Source organism: Elephantulus edwardii, unplaced genomic scaffold, assembly GCF_000299155.1.
Source record: "Elephantulus edwardii isolate Elephantulus edwardi_28Jun2011 unplaced genomic scaffold, EleEdw1.0 scaffold00137, whole genome shotgun sequence".
NCBI lineage: Eukaryota > Metazoa > Chordata > Mammalia > Macroscelidea > Macroscelididae > Elephantulus > Elephantulus edwardii.
Window position 1 is genome coordinate 495,635 of NW_006399887.1, and position 20,802 is coordinate 516,436.

Below are 20,802 nucleotides of genomic sequence, written 5' to 3' on the forward strand. Positions count from 1 at the left end.
TGACAAAAGAATTGGTATCTTTGAACTTTTGAACTGTTGGAAAAGGCCACTGAATAATCTATGGATTACCAAAAGGACAGCTATGTCTTGAGAAAAGTGCAGCCAGAGTGCTCCTTGGAGGCAAAGATGATAAAGTGTTGTCTTTCATACTTTGTACATGAGGTCAGGCTATAGCTTGGAAAAGGACATCATGCCTGGACAGATGGAGGATTAGCAAAGGAGTGGAAGACCCCCAATGAGACGGATCTGCATGGGGACTTCAGCAATGGGCTCTAAGGTGTCTGAGATGATGAAAATGGCACAGGATAAGACAGGGTTCAGGTCAGCCAGTCATAGTGTCACTATGAGTTGTGCTCAACGTGACAGCACATAACAAGATGACTCTTTTATCACCTGCCTGTGGCTCATTTCTATATAACAAAATCCAGAACACCCAAACCCATTGCCTTCAAGTTATTTCCAACTCATGGAGTAACCCAAGATGTTACAGAATAGAATTGCCCACAGAGTTTTCAATAATCTTTGCAAAAGCAGGTCACCAATCCTTTTTTCCCCTAATACTCTTGGTGGGTTCAAACTACCACCTTTTAGGTCAGTAAAAAAGCACAAAGCATTTGCACCACCTGGGGGCCTTGCTATATAACCAGCCTGATTTCTAAAATCTATTGCTATTCAGGCTTGGCAGAGCTCACCAGGGAAAGGCTCATTTCAAGATAACTCACATGGTTAGCAAGTTGACGCTGACTCTCAGTAGTGTCTCAGCCAGGGTGGGGAGTGGGAGCCGTGCATCCTTTCCATGCTGAGTTTCCCTACAGTATGGTGGTTGTGTTCCAGGGACAAACAATCTAAAGAAAGCTAAAAAACAAACAGGTCTGTCTTGGCGGATGTGCAACCAGGGCGCTTCTTAGAAGCAAAGATGTAAAACTTCATCCCACCTGCTTTGGTCATGATGTCAGGAGGGGTCAGTTCTTGGAAAAAGACATCCTGCTGGGAAAGGTGAAGGGTGAGTGGAAGAGCAGAAAATCTTCCATGAGACGGATTGGCACAGAGCTTACAACTATGGGCTTGGGCATGATCATGGGGGTGATTGTGAGGATACGAGGATAAAGCAAGGTTCCGTCTGTTGTCCGTAACTTTGCTGAGTCAGAGTTGACTTGACAACACCTACACACAATACCAGTCCAGAAGCCACATGTGCCACTTGCATTTTATGTTATTTGTCAAAGCAGTCACAAAATGCCACCCTGACTCCTCTTGGAAAGGGAATGACAGCACATGGGCCAGGAAATATTTTGTGACTATTTTTGGAAAATATCCACTGCATACCTTAAATACACATTGGCCATCCAGCCTGGCAAGAGGGTTCAGATATCAGTCCATCTGGTTGAGGGTCATCATCTCTCTGACCCTCCACTCTTCCTAGCAGGATGCCTTTGTCCAAGAACTGGCCGCTCCTGACAACATGCCCAATGTTGTGGACAAGGTTTTGCTATCCCTGCCTCTAAGACAGACTTGTTCGTTCTTTAGGCAGTCCATGGAATATCCAGTACTCTTCCCAACATCACAATTCAAAGACATCAGTCCTTCTTCAATATTCCTCACTCATTGTCCAACTTTCAGAAGTATAGGAAACAAGTGAAAAAAAACCACAGCTCGGACCAGGCACGTGAGTCTTTAAACGGACATTATTGCACTTTAAACATTTGGTTGTTGTTATTGTGTACAATCCATGAGGGACTGACCCATAGCTGACCCTTCGGTGGGTTTTCAGAGGCCATAACTGACACAGGAGATTGCCCATCCTTTTCCTGCAGGGCACCTTATGGATTAAAACCACGTGCCTTTGAGATTGCAGCACAGCTTCTCACCACTAGGCCACCAGTGCTCTGTTAAGCCTTTGGAGAGGTCCTTATTAATATAATTTAAGAGACAAGACTTCGTAGGTGGTATAAAACAGCTTGTCCCTCTGATCCCTGTAGGATAAAGGTGACAGCAGACTGAGGAGAAGCACATGCTCACTGGATCCATCTTTTTACATTTTTTAGAGTTTCAAGTCAACTGGGTGTACTTTTCAACCAGAAGATAGACTTGTGGTCACGTGGAGCTGTTGGCTTCAGAGGGTAGTTAGTGCCTAGGGGTGGTCCATCACACTGGAGAAACAATATTAGCAGAGCCTGGCATCCTTAAAACAACCAAGTCCTCTCTCAAAAATGCTTGTGCATGGGCACCTTGAGCTCCTTAGAGGGAGAAGCTTGATAATAATCTAATAAATAAGGCAAAACAGGCCTTCCCCCCTCCCACTTCGATGTTAATTTAATTTAAAACTAGCATGTCTAATAGGCAGCACTTTTATAGTGCATTTCTGGAATTTGTGGTTTGGATTTCAGTCCCCTGAACATAATATCCTTTATATCCACTCCATCTGTTTGGACCCCAACTTGTTTAGACGAATGGACATGATTTGTCAAGATGTTTTTTTCTCTGCTTGGATGGCTGTGAGGGGGGTGGGTTTTATCTAACAGATTAACATGAAGCCCTTTTACCTCCTTTTATGTGTGCTTTTTACGAAGCTCTTTTGTTTGTGCCAAGCACATGCCATCTCATATGCCATGCTTAACAGGCAAAAAGAAAAAAGTAATGAAAAAGGCTCAAAAAAGAGCCAGTGTTTGCCTCTGGGCTCTTTATCTGTGTTGGCATGAGAATTCCATTGTCTTGTTTTGTTGTTGTTGTTGTTGTGTACCGTCAACTTGGAACCCACTCATAGCTGAACCCCCAGGAGGATTTTCAAAGGAATAAATCACGTGGGAGGAAACTACCCATCTTTTCCACACAAAGTGACAGGTGGATTTAAACTGTGTGCCTTTGGGCTGGCAGCATAACTCCTTACCATTAAAGCAACATAAAAAAAAAGCCATAAAAAAAACCCCACACAACCAACCCACAAGCAGAGATAGAAGAAATGTTTGAGAGATAATTAAAAGCCATGCCTGTAAGAGGATAATAGTTGAAACTCTTTCAGATGCATTTAAGATGCTAACAAATCATACTGCTTTAACCAAGAAAACAGGAAATCATAGCGAGGACCCAAGAGTGTTTTAGGGATCTCAAGAGGGGCAGTACAGTGGGTCTCAGAAGGAGAGGAGTGAGGACGGGAAAACTAACGAGTAAGCAGTTCTTTGTGGTTCACTCACTCTACCCTGTGAATGAGTCCCTAGGTAATGCAAATGGTTAAGCATTTTACTAGTAACAAAAAGATTGGTGGTTCTCACCCACCCGTTGTTGTTGTTAGGTGCCGTTGAGGCAAGTACAATGCATAGTGACCCTGTGAACAGCGGATCTGAACCCTGTCCTATCCTGTGCCATCCTCACACTCCCGACACACTAGAGCCCATTGTGGTAGTCACCATGTCAGTCTCTCCCGTTGAGGGTCTTCCCCTCCTTTGCTGACCCTCCACTCTTCCTAGCATCATGCCCCTATCAAGGAATTGCCCCTCCTAGCAACATGCCCGATGTATGTGAGGTGAAGCCTCATCCTCCTTGCCTCCAGAGAGCACTCTGTACTTTCTCCGTGACACAGAGTAAATACCTCAGAATAAAGGATTGGCAGTCTACCTCCTAGCCATTGAAAACCTCATGGAAATTCTCATCTGACTTATGGGTCAGAACTGACTTGCTGGTAACTGTGTTTTTTCTTGTCCTGTGGAAAATATAGAGATCAGTGCCCAGCCTATATTTGGTTCTCACTAAATATTAGTTGAGTAGATGTCAGGATGGTTATGCCATGAGTTTTGGCACAGCTTATACTAAATCTCATCTGTCTGAGGTCAATACTTGTTCCCAGGAAATAGCCTGTATTTGGCCCAGCGGGGGTCAGGAACCCATTCCTTCATTAGTTAACTGTGGTGAGTTGGATGCATCACATTGCAACAATATGGCCCAGAGTCCTCCCCTATGACCATGTGAATGAGGAGAATGTTAGCTTTTGGGTCAGCCAGAGGCAGCTACGGCTGGGGCAAAGGATCCTTGTGGATAACAAACACAATGGACTTCGGGTAGAATTTAACTTCAGAATTGGTATTTTTAGGATTCTTTAGAGAGATCAAACGGGTTAGAGATAGATGTATATCAGTTTTGATTGTCGTCGAGTCAGAACTGACCCATCGCTGACCCTTCATCAGGTTAAAAAAGAGAGAGAGATTTGCTTTACAAAATTGGCTCATGTGATCTGTGGGGTGGGTAAGGGCTAGTGCTGACTGGCAAGTGAGAAAGAGACCATAGCTCTTTCAACAACACACTGTTGTTGTTGTTGTTGTGTTGTTGTTGTTAGGTGTCCTAGAGATGAATATGACCCATAATAATCCTATGAACAACAGCTCTGAACCCTTCTACTTTCTGACACAAAAGAACCCATTGCAGCAGTCACTGTGTCAATCCACCTGGTTGAGGATTTTCTTCTTTCACTGACCCTCAACCTTTCCAAGCATGATGTTCCTTCGTGAGAAATAGCCTCTCCTAGCAACATGACAAAAGTATGTGAAATGTGGCTTTATCATCCCTGTCTCCAAGGAGCATTCTGACTGTGTTTTTCTCCAAAAACATATTTGTTTGTTCTTTCGGCAGTCCAAGGAATATTTAACACCACAACTCAAAGGCATCCATCCTTCTGTCATCCATATTCACTGTTGAGCTCTCAGAGGCAGCAAGTGATCAGAAAGACCACAGCCTGAATCAGACACGGCTTAATCTCCAAACTGACGTCACTGCTCCTCAAAAATTTGGAGAGGTCCCTGACTGTAAACTTTCCTAGTGCAATATATCTCCTGATGTCCTGACTGCTAGTCCCAAGTGTGTTGGTTGTGGATCCAACAAAGATGAAAGCATGCCAACTTCATTTTTTCCCCCTCCATCTAACATGATGTTGCCTGACAGTCCAGTGGTAAGAATTTTCTTGATATGCAATCTCTATGGAAAGCATGTTCTTTAATCTTCTGCAACAAATGCTTCAAGTACTCCTCCCTTTCAGCAAACAAAGTTGTGTCATCTGCATAATGCAGGTTGTTGATAAGTCTTCCTCCAATCCTGATGCCATATACTTCTTGATAGATTCCAGCTTCTCAAATAATTTGCTTAGCATACTGATTGAATAGTTTTATGCAGAAAGGATTCAACCCTGACATGTGTCTTTCCTAATTTTAAACCATGCAGCATTTCCTTGCTTTATTTGCATAACAGCCTCTTGGTCTAGGTATAGGTCTCACATGAGTGTAATTCAGTGGATTCCCATCCTTCTCGATCTCAGCTATAACTTGTTAGATCCACACAGTCAAATGCCTTTGCATAGTCAATAAAGCTTAAATAAACATTCTTCTAGGATTCCTTACTTTTCAGCCAGGATCCATCTGACATTAGCATGACACCATCCGTAGTGTCATGGTCTCTTCAAATCCTGCTTGAACTTCTGGAAGTCCTCTATTTATGTACTGTTTTAACCATTTTTAAATGATCTTCAGCAGTATTTTGCTTGCATGTGATATTAATGATACTGTATGATAGTTTCCACATTCTCTCGGGTCACCTTTCTTGAGAATGGGAACTAATAAATGGAATGAGGGGGGAAAAATATCTTCCAGTCTGTTGACCAAACAGCTATCCTCCAAATGTCCTGGCATAGACTAGTGAGCACATGCATCCAAGGCTGCATCTTTTAGTTGAAATATACCGATCAATATCCCATCAATTCCTGGAGCCTTATTTTTTCCAGTACCTTCAGTGCAGCTTCCACTTCCTCATTCCTTACCATTGGCTCTTTTTCATAGGGTACTTCTGGGACTTATGCAGGGTCAGTCAATTCTTTCTGGTAATACTCTTTGTATTCCTTCCATCTTCTTTTGATGCATCCTGGATCATTCAATTTATTGCCCATGTTGCTGTGTTGTTGTGTGTACCATCGAGTTGGAACCAACCCATAGCTGACCCCCCAGAGGGTTTTCCAAGGTAGTAATCCCATGGGAAGAGATTGCCCAGCCTTCTCCTGTGGAACAATTAGTGGATTAAAACTATGTACCTTTGGGATTGCAGCACAGATTATTACCACCAAGAGGCTTAAATTTGTTTTCTAGTTCTCTCAACCTGAGAAATGCCGAGTGATTTCTTACCTTTTATTCTCTGATTGCAGCTCTCTACACATTCCATTATAATACTTTGCTTTGTCTTCTCGAGCTGTCCTTTGAAATTTTCTTTTCAGCTTTTTTACTCAGTATCTTTCCCTTTGTTTTGGATTCTTGATGCTCTAGTGCCATTTTCAGAGTCCCTTCTGACATCCGTTTCCATTTTTTCTTTCTCCTCTGTCTTTGTAATGACGTTTTGTTTCTTCATGGATGATATCCTTGATGTCATCTCACAATTCATCTGGTCTTAGATCATTTGTGTTCAAACCTTCAAATCTATTCTTAAGATGATTTTCAAATTCAGGGGGAATAGACTCAAGATCATATTTTGGGTTTTGTGGAACTTGTTTTCATTTTCTTCAGCCTCAGTTTGAACTTGAACATGAGTAACTGAGTGTCTGTTTTACAGTCAGCCCTGGCCTAGTTTTGTCTGCTTTTCTAATGATTACTTCCACAGTGCAGTTAATCTGATTCCTATGAAGTCCATCAGGTGAGGTCCATGTGTAAAGCTGACATTTATGGTTTTTAAAAAAGGTATTTGCAATGAATTAATCACTGAACATACAAAATTTGAACATTCTATTTCCAGCCTTATTTCTATCATGAAGTCTGTACATTGACTACCATTGCTTTTTTATTGTTTCCGAATTTGTATTCTAGTCACCAGTTATCATTCGTACATTTTGTTTGCATGATTGGTCAACTTCAGACTGCAAGATTTGGTAAAAATTTGCAATTTCCTCCTCTTTGGCTATAAAGTTGCAGGAGTGTATATTTGAATAATAGTTGTATTAACAGATCTTCCTTGTGTGCATATGGATAATAATAATAGGTTATTATTTACAACATTGTACTTCAGGATAGAACTTGAAATTGTCTTTTTTACTATAAATGCAACACCACAATTCTCCTTCTGTTTTCCATTCTCATCATGATATACTATGTGATTGTCTGATTCAAAATGACCAAAACTAATCTGTATCATTAATATCACATGCAAGCAAGATTCTGCTGAAAATTATTAAAAAATATCTGGAATAGCACATCAGCAGAGAACTGTCAAATGTGCAGTCTGGGTTAAGAAGGGGCAGTGGCACTAGGGATATTATAGTTAATGTTAGATGGATCTTGGCTGAAAGCAGAGAGTACCAGAGGAATGTCTATGTTTCATTGACTATGCAAAGGTGTTTGATTGTGTGGATCACAACAAACTGTGACTAACTCTGAAAAGAATGGAAATCCCAGAACAATTGATTGTGCTTATGTGAAACCTATACTTGAACCAGGAGGCGGTCATCAGAACAGAGCAAGGAGACACTGCATGGTTGAAAATCCGGAAGGGTGCACACCAGGGATGTATTCTGTCTCCATACCTTTTCAATCTATATGCAGAACAGATCATCTGGAAGGCTGGGCTGCATGAGGAGGAATGTAGAATCAGGATTGGAGGAAGATTCATAAACAACCTGTGTTATGCAGATGATACAACCCTGCTTGGTGAAACTGTGGAGAACCTGAAGCACATGAAGCTTGAAATGACTGCAGCCTTCAATATGGATTGAGGCTCAACATCAAGAAAACAAAATTGCTCACCACTCAGCCACTTGGCAGCATCATGATAAATGGTGAAGAGATTGAGATTGTTGCAACTTTTTGTTTGCTTGGCTCCATTATCCACACTCTTGGTACCAATAGCCAGGAAATTAAGAGACAAATTGCATTGGGAAAGTTGACTGTCAGAGACCTCTCCAGAGTACTGAAGAGCATTGACGTCAGTCTGGCAAATAAGGTGTGCCTGATACAGGCTATTGTCTTCACAATTGCTTGCTATGTGTCAGAGAGCTGGACAATGACTAAATATGATTGAAAGAGAATTGATGCCTTTGAGCTTTGTGCTACATAAGAGTGTTGAATATACCATGGACTGTTAAGAGAACAAACATGTTCGTCCTGGAGAATAGGAAACCAGGCTGCTCCTTGGAGGCTAGGATTTCAAAGCTTCGTCTGACATGCTTTGGACATGCTACAAGAAGGGGCCAATCATTGAAGAGGGACATCATTTTTGGGAGGGTGGAAGGACAGCGCAGAAGAGGAAGACCATCGATGAGACAGAGTGATTCAGTCGCTGGGACAATGGGTGTGTCAGAGACACTTAGATTGGCTCAGGATAAACAGTGTTTAGGGCTCTTACACAGAGGGTTGCCACGAGTCACAGGTGACTCGATGGCACATAACAACAATAACAACAATGCCTAGAATGTCAATGTTTATGCATTCCATTTAATTTTTCACAATTTCCAGTTTTCCAGCAGTCATGCTTCAAATATTCCATGTTCTAATTATAAAAGGTGCTAATTTTCCTCATTTGGATTGATTTCCAGTCTGGGCTTTACCTCTAGTACTATAACTGTCCATGTTCCTCTTCTGTCCTTAGGGTTTTCAGAGGCTGCCTATTTAAGAAGTGAATGACCAGTTCTGCTTCCTAGTCTATCTTAACCTGGAAACTTTTTGAAAACCTGTCCACCATGAATGACCCTTGGCATTTGGCAAAGCTTTCAGCATAACCACCACCCACAAGTTACCTCAGTACAGCAAACTGACAGACATGTGATGTACTAATTAGAACAATGACTGCTCCCAATTCAACAAATTGACAGTTTAGTGTTGTACTTCTACCAAATAGCAAATCAAGCATATGAATATCATGTTACCAGGTCCAATTGAAACCTGCATAAATTTGGCAGGATGTGCTTCTGGGAGGATGGTGTTGAAGTGTTCTAGCTGACACTCACAGCTGGCACACTTGTGTAACATTCCAGTTGTGTTTATTAAGATCATATGTAAATCTCTGATATATCCTTGCTGCTTTTTTGGGCCCAAATGACTATTGATCAAATGGACTTGGACTTTCAACAGACAAGATTCCCATATACTTATGCATCAAAATCTGCAGGGTAATAACATATAAGGAGTAAAAGTGTTTTAGCCAAAATGTCTTTTTATGGTCTGGAGACAAAACACAATGTCACAAAACACATTTTTGCTCTTAAGGCCTTCAATGATCACTTGAGGCCTGCTCACATTGTAGAAGGTAGTAGTCTACCTGAGACCAACTAATCTAAATAATTACTTTATAGCAACAACTGTTGTCACTGTGTTATTGGGTAGTATTGAATTAATTTTGATTCAGAGTAATACCAAGTGACAGAGTTGAACTGCCCTCATAGAATTTTCTAGGCTTTAATCCTTCAAGGAGCTGATCATCAGGTCTTTTTGTTAATGGAGTTCCTACTGCTTAGCATCTAAGTGCTTGACTATTGTGTCAATAGAGGTCCTTATTGTTTTCAGCAACAAGAAAAGTGTTTTTACAAACCACTGGGCACCACAGTCTAGCCACAAAATTAACAATCACATTTGGTATGTAGGAGCTGAAAATGAACTTGGAGGTCTTTTGGCTTAACCCTTCATTTTTCACTGAAGAAAAATAAGGCTTAGGTAGACTTCTTCGCTAGGATCATTTTGCATAATGCCATTTCTGATAAGAAGAAAACATTTGGAGTTTATTGATTAAATCAGTACATGTCCAATACTCTATAACTAATGTTGGTGTTGTCTTTTTAAAAAATTCTATCCTATGTAATAGGTCTTTTATTTTTAACTAAAATTGACTAAAAACGTCTTATTGGGGTGAATTTTGGTAGGGAATCATAGAACAATAACCTGATTTTTACAGTCCGAGTGATTAGTAAGTTAGAGGTTATTTTGTGAGCTCTGGTAACCTAGTAGCAGGAAGTTGCACTGCAATCTCAAAGGCATTGCAGTTTAAGGCCACCAGCTGCTCTGTGACAAAAAAGATGGGCAGTCTGCTCTTGTGCTATTTTCTGCCTCTGAAAACCCGCCAGAGGGTCACCTACAGGTTGATTCCAACTCTATGATACACAACAAGCCACAGTTGTGGGTAAGGGAAGTATAGAAACAAATGTGACACCTACCTTCTTTAGCACAATCCACAATCCAAAAGTGATTCCACATTCAATATCAGGAGTTCAGGAAACAAATAGACAAATAGAAGTTGTCATCAGACAAACAGATGTTAGGAGTAAAGGATTAAATTCAAGTCATTACAGATAGTTCCAAATGGCTGTAACTGAGGTAGCATGGTGGCATATTAAAAGAGAAAGATTGCATTGACCAATGGGTAAACAGAAGCTACATTACAAGGGGAAATTCATGGATGGCATAAATAGTTAATGCACAGCTGCTGATTGGAAGGTTGGGGATTTGAGTCCACGCAGAGGCCCCTTGGAAGAAAGGCCTAGTGATCAACTTCCAACTAATGAGCCACTCAACATCCTGTAGAGCACAGTTCTACTCTGATAAGCTTGGGATCACCAGGAGTTAGGATTAACTCAAAGCTGACTTTTGGTTTTGTTTTATTTTTTTTACTTTTTTAGATCTCAAAGTGTTAAGATCAAGAAAACAAAAATCCTCACCACTAGGCCAATAGACAACATCATGACAGAAGAAAAAAGCTTGTCAACAATTTCATCTTGTTTGGATCCTAATCAACACTCTTCATATCAGCAGTCAGGAGATCTGGAGATGTATAGCATTAGAATAGTCTACTCTCAAAGACCTTGCCAAAGTCCTGAGGAGCAGGGCTGTGAATTTAAAGACTAAGATGTGCCTGATTCAAGCCAGAGTCTTTCCAATCACTTGCTATTCATCTTGTTGTTATGTGTCGTCGAGTTGCCTGTGATTCATAGCGACCCTATGTACAACAGCCCTAAACCCTGCTCTATCCTGTGCCAACCTTATTATCTATGACACACCTACCCTCGTTACTTCAGTCACTGAATCAATCCATTTCATTGAGGGTCTTCCTCTCCTGCGCTGTTCCTCCAGTCTCCCAAGCATACCGTACCTCTCCAAGGATTGATCCCACTTTACAACATGTCTAAAGTATGTCAGATGAAGTTTCAGAATCTTTGCCTCCAAGGAGCAGCCTGGCTTCACTCTCCAGGATGAACCTGTTTGTTCTCTTACCAGTCCATGGTATATTCAATACTTTCCTCCACCACCACAGCTCAAAGACATCAATTCACCTTCTAGCATTCCTAGTCATTGTCCAGCTCTCTGATTCATAGCAAGTAATTGCAAAGACCATGGCTTGTATCAGGCACACCTTAGTCTCCAGACTGATGTCGCTGCTCTTCAGTACCTTGGAAAGGTCTCTGACAGCAGACTTTCCCTATATAATTCATCTTTTAATTTCCTAGCTGCTGCTATCAAGAATGTTGATTGTAGAACCAAGTTTCAAGAATGTGTTTATAAATGAAAGTTTATGGAATTGCAAAGTAGAATAATTCTGTAGGGAGATCTGCTTGAATTTTAGTCTTAACAGCCCAGCTTGTTATGGGGGTGTCTTTGAACAAATTACATAAGGATCTTTAAGCCTCATTTTCTATTCCTGTAAAATGAGGGTCCTATCTGCTACATAGACACTAAAAATTATGTAAAACAATGTATGTCCCTCTCCTGTTTAATGTTACTCCACCGCACTTATTACCATCTAATAAACCACTGTCAATTCTGACTCATAAAGACCCTCCATTGGGTTTCTGATACATCCTTCTCCCAAGCCTGGTAGATTCAAACTCCTGAGCTTGTGTTAGCAGCCTGACAAATTACACACTATACCGCCGGAGGTCCTTACTGTTACCCTACAGTTTACTTATTTATTGTCATTTTCCTGAACAAAAAAGTTGTATGAGCCTAGGGATTGTTTTTCATTTCATTTACTACTGAATACTTGATGCCTGGAGCAGTGACTTGTCCATTTTAGTTGCTCAATAAGTATTTGTTCCATTAACGGTGCTAGACAGGAAATGGAGTCCCTGGAGGGTGCAAATAGTTAAGTGCTGACTCCTAACTGAGAAGTTGTTAGTTTGACCCCCCCCCCACAACCACCTCCCTCCGCAAACCCTTCCCCCACCACAGAGGTACCTCAGAAGACAGGCTTACTAATTTATACCCTGAGGAGCACAGTTCTACTCTACAAGTACAAGGTCATGAGTCAGAATCTACTTGATGAAAACTAACAGGAGCGACAGACACAAAGGCAGTGACATTGTTGCCAGGTAACATCAAGTTAGCTCCAGCCCCCAGAGAAAACGATGCTGCAGTTAAGCCCAGCTAGAAGAAGCCGGTTACCAAGCCCAACTTCAAAATTAGAATAAGTGTCCTTTAAGTTCAAAGCTCCTGTTGAACTTTCTCCTAGAAGAAGGCCTTGATCATTTTTGTAGAAGAGGCTGCCTTGGCTTTAGTCTCTCATAGAGACAAGTGAGTCACAGATGAAGGGAAGCTAAGGACACATCAATAGAGGAAGAATTGGTAACTGGATTCCCAGGGAGAAGTCTCTTCTGGACAACCCTCCGGGATATCATTCAGCACATCAAAGCGCGCTCTCGGGGTGGGGGAGCTCCACAAGGTCCTCTACTCAAATACTGGAGAGGGGTGGGGGTTTCTGTGGTGGAGAATGGTGATGGGAAATTGCCTTCTCTGACCAAAGTCCATGTCTTAATCACAGCCAGGGAAGTTCCTGAAATTGGAAGAAAGAAGACTCTAACTTGCTTTATTAATCTATGTCTTGGCAGTGGCTGTGATGAAGCTTAAATCTTTCATCTTCAAAGTGTTTTACAACATCAACTAACAAACAGACGTTGGCCATGTGTGGCTGATTGGAGAGAATGGGTTATTCTGACGGAAAAGACCCCATTTCCCGGTATCATTCTGACCCAACTTGGGCTAAATGCAAAGTCTGGTATCAAAACACAAATCTAAACAGAAACCAAAATAGCAAATACCACCGTGCATTAATTGGACCCCTTTACTTGTCCCCAAGCTGACATTCTCTCCCCGACTCCGCCCCACACTGATTTTCTTTATTGTCGTTGTTCATTTCTCTTTTTCCTTGTCTCATCTTGCCAAACGCCCTTCCAAGATTCTCTCAATGCACTTCAGAGTCCAGACTCTCTTATGGAAAACATATGTCTTTGAGAACAGACTGTACCACGCTGAAATCCTAGAGCCTGTTGGATTTCTGTCCTAGGATTAATTGAGAGTCAGCAATTGTTTGTAGGACTGGAAGGCTCCTCCTGGTTGGTTGCTCAGCCAGGAAAAACCACACAGAAAGTAAGGAGAGTCTCTAAAAAGATTGTTGAGAAAACTAGCTTCTGCAGCCTGTGAACTTGATTCATTTATCCCTTTAATTTTTGCAAGTCTGAGAGTTACTCTAAACTAAGAGTTTATTGTGTTACTCTCATTGAGTTACTGCTAATGCTTACTGAGAGGTTGTTGTTGTTATGTGCTGTCGAGTCACCTGTGACCCACAGCAACCGTATGTACAGCACCTCTGAAGCCTGCCCTGTCCTGAGCAAGTCTCACTGATTCTGACACACCAACCCCCATTACCCCAGTTACTGTATCAATCCATCTCATCCATGGTCTTTCTGTCCCACATTGTCTCTCCACCCTTCCAAGCATGATGTCCTTCTCCAAGGACTGGTCCCTCCTGGCCATGTGCCCAAAATATGTGAGACAGAGTTTTCAAGTACCATGCTGAATACTGAAAGTATCGAGATAAACATAATTAGACCTTATTGCTTTGCTGGAGCTTATAGCCTCAAGAAGGGCTGTCTCATATATGTTTATATCTCATTGCCGTATTTAATTGGTACAAACTCATAGTTGACTCTCCAGAAGGTTAAGTTTAAGCCTCAGAGGCTTGAATTGCACAGGAAGAGATTGCCCATCTTTCTCCCCCAAAGCAGCTAGTAAATCCAAACCACCTGCTTGGTGTTGGCAGTGTGATACCTACCAGTCCCCGTAGGCAGGTCTAGCATAGTAGTATCGAGCAGTCCTTAGAGAAGGACATATGTATGTGTGCTCTGGTGGCCTAATGCCAAGAAGCTGTGCTGCAATCCTGAAAGGACACTGTTCGAGTCCACCAGCTGCTTTGTGGAAGAAGGGTGAGGAGTCTCCTTCTGTGTGATTCGCTGCCTCTGAAAATCCATCAGAGGGTCAGCTATGACTCAGTTTCAGCTCAACGGTACATAACAAGAACAACAACATAGATGTGTGTATATGTACATATATAAATATATGTATACATATATACCTATGAGTGTGTGTGTGTGTATATATATAATGTGTGCGTGTGTGTGTAATAATTACAGCTTGCTCACTTCCACCATCAACACTTTTGACATCAGCAGTCAGGAAATCAAAAGACGAATTGCACTGAGGAATATCTGCTGTCTAGGACCTCTCCAGAGTACTGAAAAGCAACGAGGTCAGTCTAGAGACTAAGGTGCACATGATCCAGGCCATGGTCTTCGCAATTACTTGATAGGAATAAGAGAGTTGGATAATGACTATGGATGACAGAAAAAGAATCAGTGTCTTCCAGTTGTATTGCTAGAGAAGAGTCTTAAAAATACCATGGACCACCAAGAAAAAAAATAAGTCTATCTTGGAGAGAGTGAAACTCCTTGGAGGCTAGGATTTTGAAGCTCCATCTCACATACTTTGGGCATTTGGCCAGGAGGGACCAGTCCTTAGAGAAGAACATCATGCTTGAAAGGGTGGAGGAAGACCCCAGATGAGATGGATTTATACAGTATCTAGGCAACGGGGGTAGGTGTGTCAGAATTAGTGAGACTGGCTCAGGATAGGACAGACTTCAGACATAAGGTCACTATGGGTCTCGGGTGATTCAATGGCACATAGAACAACAAGAAGGGGTGTGTACGTGTGTAAAAATATGTTGCAGGCCATACCCACACCTTTCATTACTGAGATGGGCCAAGCATTGATGAAAAGAGCAAATAGAGGCCAAACCTACCGTTGTCACCCCAGCTAGTGCGTATGGGCTTCTGGCCATTCCTATTGATGGAAAAAAATCTCCAGGGTATATAAAACCAAACCAAACCTATTGCCAGCTTCCCTCTGGCTTTCCAAGACTGTTAATCTTCACAGAAGTTGACTACCTCATGTAGTTGTTGGTGGTTGTTAGGTGCCATGGAGTTGCGTACAACCGATAGCAACCTTATGAAAAATAGATATGAACCCTGTCCTATCCTGTGGCATCATCATCATCCCTGACACTCTGAACACATTGCTGCAGTTACTGTGTCAAGCCATCTCATTGGGAGTCTTCCTCTCTTTCACTGGCCATCCACCTTTCCCAACATGATGTTCCCCTCCAAGGAATAGCCTCTCCTAGCAACACGCCCAAAGTATATGAGATGAAGGCAGCTTTGAATTCCTTGCCTCCTAGGAGCCCTCTGGCTACACTTTTTCCAAGACATACATTTGTTCTTTTAGCAGTCTGTGGGATATTCAGAAATCTCTTCTAACACCATGATGCAAAGTCATCAATGTTTCTGTTACCTTTGTTCATTGTCCAGCTCTAAGATGCATAGCCAGTGATTGAAAAGACCGTAGCTTGAATCAGGTACACTTTTAGTCTTCAAACTGATCGTATTACTCTTGGAATAGGTAATTTAGAGAGGTCTATGACAGAGTATTTGCCCGATCATGGTTCCAAGTTAGATGAAATTGTTGAAAATGTCAATGTTTTGTAAATCACAGTAGGAGGAGACTGCCCACGCAGAACCACGGGTGGAGTCTACAGCCAGAGATAATCAGCTTCTGGATTACAGTGCAGTTCACTATAGACTTTACAGCCAGATTTCTTCAATATGTTCAATAGTAATAAAACCAACAACAATATACTCAATAATAAATATTTGCTTTATAAAATGCTTACTTGGGCAGGAAGGGGGAGAGCAGATGGAGAATGGCTAGACTCAGGACAAATTAGAAAGCTATAGATGTAAACTGGAAGCAACAGTGTTACAGAAGCATAATTCTTATCTTTCATGTGAGGAACTTGGGTTCACTTTCCAGCCAATGAATCTTATCTACTGAGTCCACTCAACTGTCAGTGGGGGCTTGTTTGTTGCTACAATAGTTTTCAGCAAACTTCCAGACTAAGATAGAGATACATCTGCTCATCTGTTCTGTAATTTAGCCACTGCAAACCTTAATAGATCACAGACTATGATCTGCAGCCAGTCATGGAGCAGGACCAAACTGTGTTCGGTTCCATTCCATTGTATAAAGTCAAGTTGTAGTGAGAGCCTTGGCTAGGGCCAGCAGGAAACAAAGGGTGTGCAGTGAATCTGAGGCAGTAGAATTGTGGGGTTGATGTGGAAGCTGACAGACTGAGAAAAGCTTAAAATGATCCCCAATTGTCTGGCTCAGATGACTCAAAATGTGGCGATGCTATTAGAAAGAAATTCAAGAGCAGAAGAAGCAGACTTAACGGGAAAATCATGCATCAGGTTTGAGACCTATTGAGTTTAGGGAATCCTGGGGGGTACACAGGTGGTAATGTCCATCTGTAATTAATAGAAAAGTTTGATCTCGATGTAAAGGATTGTTGAAGGCTTGGGAGTGCATGAGGACTTGCACGCATGGTGTACTGAGTGGGAAAAATCAGCGACCAAGGGTGCTATTCTGATTGTATTGGTTTCTCCTAAGGACCCTCACAATAAAAGTGCCACACAGAATATGGCCTAAAACAACATTCATCTGTTCTTTCACAGCTCCGGAGCCTAGAAATTTTAAATTAAGGTGTCAGCAGGACCATCCCCCCTCTGAAGACTAAGGGAGGAATACTTTTTTGGTTTGTTTTTTTCAACTTCTATTAGCGCCAAGCACTCTTTTGACTTATGCTAGGTTAACAACAATCTCTGCTTCAATTTTCACATGATTGTCCTGTGTCTCTCTGAGCCACTTCTCCTTTCTTATAAGAATGCTAGTCATATTGCATTAAAGCCTGCCCTATTCCATGACCTCATGTTAATTGATTACATCTGCAAAGATGCTATTCCGAATAAGGTCACTTTCACAGTGCCTTACAATTGGGAGAACTCTAACATAATAATTCTATTACACTGATATATGAAAGGGAACCTGTAAAGAAATGTGAAAAGAAACCATGTATAGAAATAAAAGAAAAACCAAGAGACGGTGCTCTTATTGCAGAGGGAGAGTTTTAGGAAGTCAATTGATAAATGCCACAGGAACATCCATTGGATGAAGACATTGGTTGCTACACTATGATGACCACTGGTGACTTTGGGGAGACCATTCAAGTGAGCCAATGGGACAAAAGCAAGTTTGCCATGAGTGCAGGATAATGTTCTGGGTGAAAGTGGTCAACATGTACAGATTTCTGTTAGTGGTCAGGGGAGATGGGAGAGGTGGCTAGAGGAAGGATGAGGCTCAGAGGTCTTCCTTTAAAGGTAGACTAGGTCTAAAACAGTTTCCGGGACTCATCAGCAATTCAGTACTTTAGGGCAATGAAGATTTCACAGGGCAGCTTGAGAAGACAAAGCAAAGTATTATAATGGAAAAAAGAGCTGGAAGTGCAGAATAATAAAGGAAGAACTTCTTTGCCATTTCTTTTTTTTATTTTATTTTATTAATTTCAATGAACGTTTACAGAGACTTTGGATTTCCATTCATTGTTGCATTTTCTCCCTGCCCACCCCTCCCCCCACCCCAGTTCACTCTTCTTTTTGAAAAGTAAATGAAAAATTTCTTCAATGGTGTACAATCCACCCCCACCCCCGAGTACATTTCACTATGCAACCTTCATTCTGGACTTCCTGGCCATTTCTCAAGTCGAAGAACTGAAAAACAAATTCGAGCCTCGAGTTGTAATATTGAGAAATGCTATGGGGAAAATCTTGAATGATCTGGAAAGCATCAAAAGAAGATGGGGTCGAGGGGAACCTGACTAAATTTTTAAAAATCAAAACCACAAAAACAAAAGAAATAATACAAAAATAGAACATGGAAGAAATATACAGAGTCACTGTACCAAAAGGAATTGGCCACCACTGAAATATCTCAAGAAGTATTATATGATTAAAAGCCAATGGCAGCGAAGGAAGAAGTCCAAGCTGCTTTGAAGGCATTGGTAAAAAATAAGGAATCGACTTTTCCGCCACCGCCTCCCTCGCCCCCTCCGCCTCCCTCGGCCCCTCAGCCTCCCTCGCCCCCACCGCCGCCACCCTCATCGCCATTGTTGCCGCCGTCCCCATCACCATTACAACCGCTGCCACCTCCACTGCCCCCTTCGCAGTTTGCTCCGTTTTCTTTACTTCTTTGGGACTCAACTCATCCGTTACCGGCTGAGCTGGACCCAGGGCTTCTGCTCTGGAGAAGAAACCTTATTAGGTCTCTCTCGCAGAGCCAGGGCCCAGCCATGGCTGATGGTGGCGGGGGGACGGGCGCGGTGGGTGGAGGCGCAGGCCAGGCCTCCGTGGGGGCAGCGTCTGGCTCATCGGGGGCCGGCGTGAGCGGCGGCCCCATCAACCCGGCCTCATTGCCCCCAGGTGATCCGCAGCTCATCGCCCTCATTGTGGAGCAGCTCAAGAGCCGTGGCCTGTTTGATAGCTTCCGCAGGGACTGCCTGGCCGACGTGGACACCAAGCCAGCTTACCAAAACCTGAGGCAAAAAGTGGATAATTTTGTGTCAACACATCTGGACAAGCAGGAATGGAATCCTACGATGAACAAAAACGAAATGGTCTCAGACAGAGTGTGGTTCAATCAGGAATGCTGGAAGCTGGAGTAGACAGAATTATTTCCCAGGTGGTGAATCCAAAGCTAAACCACATATTCAGGCCACAGATAGAACGAGCAATTCATGAGTTCCTGGCGGCCCAGAAGAAAGAAGCCCCACCAGCTCCTCCTCCAGAGCCTGAGAGCCAGGACCCGACGGCTCCGTCCCAGGAGGCATCTTAAGAGTATGCCTGACTGAAGCTGTGAAGAACTCATTTCAACTTCTTACGAGTCCAACTTCCAGATGAAGACAGGCCCAGGCCTTCACTGACTTGAAGATTTCAGCCTTGACCGTGAGACAGTTTCTAGGCAACCAGGGAGCAAGATTGACAGAAAGTGGACCAGATACCCCAGATTGTGCTGCCGTCTGGCTAGCACATCCATGGGGATGACACTCAGGTGACACTACAGAGAACAACACTACAGCATTCTGAGGCTGTCCTGAAACAAACCTTTATGCTTCTGGTTGGATTTCAGGATCGCTTGGGTTTTAAAAAAAAAAAAACAAAACCAAACCAAACTACAATGAAGGGATTTTGATGCAATCCCAAAGATGCAATGTCAGTAACTAGGAATTGCAGGAAATGTTACCTGGGAGTGGGGATATGGCAATGTTATTTGATAGGGTTTTTTTGACTTGCAAACTAGAATGTATAAACCATTAGCATCAAATGGCTTTATTAGCATCAAATGGCTTTAAAGTCACTGTGACCTTCTTTCACATGAATCTGTGGCCAGGTTCCTCTCTTGGTATAAGGTGGGAAATCCAGAGCCCAAGAGCAAGGGAGGAAATTCACTTCTTAAGTTTCAGAAGAACCATGGGCTGAGTAAGGTTTTTTCCTATCCTATAAGAACTAATGAGTCTTGGTATGTTTCTTTTGTAGGTTGGCTTTGGTTTTGAAATGTTACTAAATTTTCTAAATAAAATCATCTGATACTCTTAAAAAAAAAAATAAGGAATCACTAGGCTACCAATTGACATGTTCTAACCAACGTATGCACCCCTGGTCATGTTTACCAGTCTGTACCAGAAAATATGGAAGACGGCTACCTGGCCAACTGACTGGGGAAAAATGCATATTTGTTCTAATTCCCAAGAAAGGTGGAAATTATCCACAGCATGTAGAAATTATCAAACAATAGCATCAATATCACATGCATGCAAAATACTGCTGAAGATCTTCCAAAAACAACTATAACAATACATTGCCAGAGAACTGCCAGGAGTTCAGGCTGGATTTAGAAATGGTCATGGCATCAGGGACCTCACTGCTGATGTCAGGTGTATCCTGGTTGAGAGCAGAGAATCCCAGAAGAATGTCTGTTTGTACTTTATTGACTAGGCAATGACATTTGACTGTGCGGACCATAACGAGCTATGCCTAACACTGAGAAGAAAGGGAATCCCAGAATACTTAATTATGCTTATGCAAAACCAAGAAGCTGCTGACCGAACAAAGCACAGGAACACAGCATGGTTTAAATGTGTATGTCAGGGCTGTATCCTTTCTTCATACTTGTTCAATTTGTATGCTGAGCAAATAATTTGAGAAGCTAGACTCTGTGAAGAAGAATGTGGTATCCTAATTGGAAGAAGACTCAACAACATCCTGTGTTATGTAGAGGACCAAAAACTGTTGCTTTCAGTATAGATTACATCTCAACAGCAAGAAAAAAAATACTCACTACTGAGCCAATGAGCAACATTATGGCTGATAGAAAAAGACTGAAATTGTCAATGTTATCTTCCTAAGATCCACAGTCAACACCCTAAGTACCAGCAGTCAGGAGATCAGGAAACATTGCAATGGGAAGGTCTGTTATCAGGGACCTCTCCAAAGTCCTGAAGAGCAATGATGTAATTTTAAAGACTTAGGAGTACCTGACTCAAGCCATAATTTTTCCAATCACCTGCTATACATATGAGAGCTGG

At 42.1% G+C, this 20,802-nt stretch overlaps 1 protein-coding gene and 1 pseudogene across 1 annotated transcript in view; both read left to right on the forward strand.

The window, feature by feature from the left end:
• The window catches only part of LOC102856227 (sec1 family domain-containing protein 2-like), a gene marked incomplete at its 5' end in the record, with an annotated part of 374,536 nt that overhangs the window by 330,812 nt on the left and 22,922 nt on the right, over positions 1-20,802 (forward strand). The gene's annotated exons all lie outside the window — the stretch shown is intronic.
• Positions 18,511-19,052, forward strand: LOC102873421 (annotated as a pseudogene).